Source organism: Pinus tabuliformis, chromosome Q (assembly GCF_031772625.1).
Source record: "Pinus tabuliformis cultivar Carrire ecotype Pingquan chromosome Q, CPIR1, whole genome shotgun sequence".
In the NCBI taxonomy this organism is placed as follows: domain Eukaryota; kingdom Viridiplantae; phylum Streptophyta; class Pinopsida; order Pinales; family Pinaceae; genus Pinus; species Pinus tabuliformis.
Genome location: NC_142296.1, coordinates 315,464,735 through 315,470,357, shown reverse-complemented (window position 1 = coordinate 315,470,357; position 5,623 = coordinate 315,464,735). Strand labels below are relative to the sequence as shown.

Genomic DNA, 5,623 nt, shown 5'->3' with positions numbered 1-5,623 from the left:
TCGAAGGATAAAGTTGGAATTCAAATACTTATAGTGATAAAATGGAAATTAACAAAGTTTAATATTTAAAAGGATCAAAATTGAGGTTCACTAATATAGGGTCAAATAAAGGGAGATAGGAAATCTATACTAAGACACGGTGAATGACTCCAGTGGCGTACTAAATAGGCCCATTGGTAGTGGAGCGATGTTTGACATAAATATCATGAAAAATGGGTTTTAAAGGGAATATTCACTCTCTTTATTTGTAGTGCATACATCAAAAATTCCATAGAATAATAGTTATCACTTGCTATATTATTTTATGAGCAATATTATTTTCTATTATGACACTAATTCCATAAAATATAAGAAATAGTGTAATTAAGTTGTCTCACATGTATGTCTCTTCAGAGACATCCAATAAAATTGGAACGATATAGAGAAGATTATCATGGCCCTTGTGCAAGGATGACATGCACAAATCAAGAAATGGTACAAATTTTTAAGCCCCAAGGGTTGTTTGAGTTGGTCAAAATCAATGCCTCGCCATTCTGCTCGAAGCCCTTGGGGTTAGGCCTTTCTAGTGGGTGTAGGGCTAGATTCCCTTTGGGGTCGATCAACCCAAATTTTGCCGTGGATGTAGCGACCACCCATTGACCAAGGTGTCTATGAACCAAAACAAAAACAAAAAAATTATCTCACATGTTGAACTATAAAATCTTACATGGGCCTGGTCTATTGAATATCAAACAATTTTATATATATACAAATAGTTAAACATGAAGTGTGTTTGTAACAACTAAATACTTACACGATGCAACAAAGTTATATTTAAAGATATGAGCATATTACTAGAGAAACACACACACACACACACACACATATATTCACATGTTTAAGACCAAAATAGTATTCTCAAATTTAACTCTTTAAGTCCTTGGACATCTATCTTATTTTTAACAGGCAATGCGAAATATTCTAACAAAGTCCAAAAAATGAGTCCTAATTTCGAAATTATGTATCTTTCAATAATATTTACAATCATACAAAAATAAGGATAACAAAAGGGATTAAACTATCCTTCTTGCCATTATATCCCTCAGAAAATTTCTAAATGCTAAAAATGTGAGAATTACTTCATTATCTTTCAATCTTGCCTTCAATTCCAAACATGTCAGTATGATATTACAAAAATCACCACTGGTAGATTGTTATAGTAAGCTAAAGGAATACTTCCCACACCTTCCCCTACATGTGCCTCACAAATTGTTTCATAAATCCCTAGCAAGATGGATAGTTCTTTTCAATTCTAGTCACCCGAACCTGTACGACTTCCATTAAACTTAAAAATTTATCCATCATTTCCTGTAAATTTTCACCTATATGGTTTGTTACTCTTGAAAAATATGCCATCTTTCAAGGTTTGGGAAGGAGCAACAACACTGATAGCGTTATGCACCCAAATATCAATGTAGAATGGTGGTGGGTTTGTGTAATGAAAGAAGATATCATCCCTCGTCTTTTCCTAACAGCAATGCAAAATCATTTCTTATTTTATTTTCAGACACATTTCTATATCAGAAGTGATACGAAAATAAATTATCATGTGCGATACGTTACCGTCTAATAACTAAATGTTTCCATTTAGTCGATGACTCCATAAGCCTAATAGAAGGCAATTGTTCATGTTATTACCATTCCACCAGGGAATAGTATCCCCAGATGGAGCTAATTGTTATATCACTATTTCCCTTACATGGTTATATTATCGTCATTCCTTTAACTTTTGGAAGCTAAATTTTATTTCTTCCTTTTAATATATTTGAGCGACTGGCTGGAATAGGCCAATCAATATAAATATTGATTATATTAACATATGTTCTTCTTAGGACTCCATTAACTGATTGAAGTATTAATAAGCGACTAATATTCTTTAATAAGGCTCCAAAATGTGATATATTTAACAAATTACCCTCCTCCCAATGAATTATATGACAATCTAAATGTAGAAAATCTGACAGTCATTTGAAAAAATCAGCGTTCACAACGTGCCATCGATTGTGATAATGCTCGCTTTTTAGTTAACTCTCCCATGCTTGATGTCGCAAATCTATGATATCTCCATTCATTTTACAACCCTCATATTCCATCGGGTGGGGAACAACATGTGTGATAAATTTCCTTTTCCCACCCAATCAAATCTGACCATCTGTTATCATTATAATCAAGTGAAAATAAGTGGAAATTAAAGTTGGTAGTCAGACCAATGGTTGGGATGGTGCATGGGTTTCAAGAAGAATTTAATAACATTTGTTTAATTTATGACAAATTTACATATCACTTAAAACAAGGCATTTGTAATTTATTTCCCTCCTCTGCCAACTTCAATTATGTTTTCCATAGCGCAAACCATTTCTCTCGATTTATGCTCTTGTGGGAATTGTGTGATTTCACTCCTATTCTTGCACGGAACTCAAATTGGAGCCTAGCCCTATTTATTTATCATTACGAGGTATTTATGGATATCCAAGCCTGCCATACTGATATCTTAACTCTGAAATGGACCTTGAGTATTTCTATGGATAAATATTAGGACAACAAATGCTTAATTCAATCAGGGGTATTAGCAACCACCTTGCTTGTTTTCCATGTTGACCTCAACTGCATCTTACTCTTGGTTAAATTTTTACCCATGAGAGAAAAATCATTACCTCCCCAGCTAATGACAAGGTTTTCTTAGAACTCACTGAAGCTAATTTTGCTAAGATGTTAAATTTTCCTATATCAAGGGTTGATATTACAGATAAAAAGTTTGATGAGTAGTTTATAACCTGGGTAGAGGAAAAATTATATTTTTTTCAAATCTTTCTTGAGACCCGAGTTCAAAACTAGAAATTAGAATTTTCATTTACCTACAATCTTACTTAAACCCTTCTTTTATACCGTGACTTCCCTTCTCACTGTGGTATTTGGCCTTGCTGATGATTCTAAAATGGATGAGGCCACATTTTTAACTACTAGTCTCATAATGCCCAACCTGAAAAAAGTAGCTACTAACTTTCCAAAATATCTAGCTAGAGCTATAGTTGTTAATCTTAGTATCGTAGGTCCATTCAAATCTTGCTAAAATTATACTCAATTGATACATTTGATATTATTTAACCATCCCACTTTCTTCATGTGCTCAAAATTGTTAGAGATAATTAATGATAAAAAGGAAGTAGAAATGCAAGTTTATCGATGGACAAACATTATATATCCTGGTTGGATTCTGTGTGGCTATCTCAATTCATTGATCATTTATATTTTTACTTGAGAGTTAAATTACTAGGGGAGACCTTGGAAAAGATATCAAAAGAACAAAGAATAATTTTGAGGTTAACTAAAGAGGATAGCATCGACAATTGGTTCCTTCATCCTAATTACTTTTTTATTACAATTTATGGCTTTGAGAAGGAACCCTACCACCTTCCTGAATTTATTCCTCCTTTAATAGTTTCCTATGAGGTGTTAAGGAAGAGGATTATAGTAAATGAGTTTAATTTTTCTTCATAGAAAAAAAAACACTCTTTAATTTTTCATATGCAGTTCTATCTCTTATAGCTAGAAATAAAACTACAATTCACATTATTGAAAAAGAAATGCTTTCATTTTGTTTAATGCATGATGTTTGTTGGAGGTATGACCTTCATGGTATTATCTTTGACTTGAGAAAACAAGTTGACCTCTCTCCTTATATCCATGAAACTAGAATGGAAACAGAGGAAATAGTTAATTCTTTTTCTCCATTGTTGTCTTGACGAGGCCTAACCTAGGTTCAACGTTAGTTAGCCAAACAAATCCCTATAATACTAGCCCTTTTGGCATCATCCTGCAGAGCGTGAACCGAAGTCTCACCCATAGCAGTATGGGCGGATGCTGGAACCAAGTTTCCGTACCCTGAGATGGTTATGATGTCATTTTATTCCCTTTATTCATGCCTTCACACAGGTTGCTTCGCTATAGGGCTTGTCAGATGATCCTTCTATTCTGTCATTCTATACCTCCGCGAAAGGGTTCGGTTGTCCTTCGCACAACCATAGCCCTTGATCTAGACCCTTTCGCGCTGCCAAGGTGGCGTATTGTGCAGATTCCTAGATTAGTCCAAGTGTCTTACTTATCTTAATAGTTACTCTCAGTTAGCACCACGTAAACATATATTATTATATGAGTATAGTTATCCAACATAATCATACACATTCGCACATCACATAAGTAGTATAAAGTAAATTCATACATAAAATGATAAGATGCATTAATCGGAACAAAGATACATAAATTGAAAAATACTTCTCTTTATTAATCTTCTTTAAGTGATTATAGACTCTATTCATCCTGCGCACACAGTTGCACGGGTCCGTGCACTCAGTTGTGGACTTCCACCCTAGGCCTCTGCACACTCAGCTATAGAGCCTCAACCTACGCTATGACCCAAAAATTAGACTTCTTACTTCAGAGTTATCACTCTCTTACATTGTGTCTCTCTAAAACTACTTAGAGCTTAGCTCTTTTTATACAATCCCATGGTCCGCAAACCATGTGTAGATCTCGTACAACTGACTTTACTTCACAAAACTAAGGGCGGACAACCCTTTATGAATTATAACACCTACGCACTCTGCGACCACAAAATGTGGAGTATTTACAAGATTTGACAAAAATATGGGCTTTTACCCCCAAGACTGCCCTTTGGGGGATCCTGTTCCCAACAGGCCCCCAACACAAACATCATGACGCACCCTCGAGTCACCCGATAGGTGTGAAATCTTTGCATGAAGTCCTTCCAGCTCGATCCTTATGACTATAACTTCGGTCATGCACTGAGCTGCCGCCTGCTTCGCGTCTTCCACTATCGTCTCGATCACTGCTCCTATGTTGTCAGCCTAAAGCTTTTGTTGGGTTGCCTGCAGCGTCATAAGCTTGCCTTCGATATTTATTGTTACTGCATAATCCTCATCTAGCCAGGGCTTTATTCTTGCCTTGAGAATTGCTTCCTTGTGCAGTGCTGTGTACACCTGTTCTTTCAGCTACTTGGCCTCCTGCAGCTTGTATAGTCTCTATGTCAGTGCAACGGTTCGCGTTGTGCCCTTAACCTCATTGTAGCATTATTGTAGCTCATGCACTTTTATCTCCAGACCTCAAATGACTGTTCGAATAATTGCATGCAGTCTACTACTGCACTGTCCACCACTGCTACTACTTATGTGACAGTGGTCGCCCATTGTTCCTTCACTTTTGACGTAGTTGAAGGATAGGCCCTCAATTGTAACTCTGTAATATGTAGGTTCAACTCTAGCTGAACCTGCACCATCTCAGTCTGAGTGTCGCACACCCCTATGGCCAACTTGCGGATGCGTACCTCAACTGGCTCCTCCTCTAGAATGGCCAACTCTGGGACCATTCTGCATGCCTCCTCAATGACCTGCAAAATGTGCTTTCTCTGATTGGTTGCCTTGGTCTCAGTAGTGATGGAAGCATTTCTCTGTAGGTCCATATTCTTGTTATTGATCCGCTATTCACTGATCACCTAGAGGACGCGGTGCTCTCGGGCCCTCAGTTCTGCAATTAATCCATCCTGCAAAAGGTGGAGTGCTTCATGCAG

At 36.7% G+C, this 5,623-nt stretch overlaps 1 non-coding gene across 1 annotated transcript; it reads left to right on the top strand.

Annotated features, from left to right (window-relative positions):
- The first annotated feature begins 383 nt into the window (after window positions 1-383).
- On the top strand, window positions 384-486 carry LOC149219466 (U6 spliceosomal RNA). Its single transcript, XR_016249783.1, has one exon. It is a non-coding gene; the product is annotated as a U6 spliceosomal RNA (small nuclear RNA).
- The last annotated feature ends 5,137 nt before the right edge of the window (window positions 487-5,623 follow it).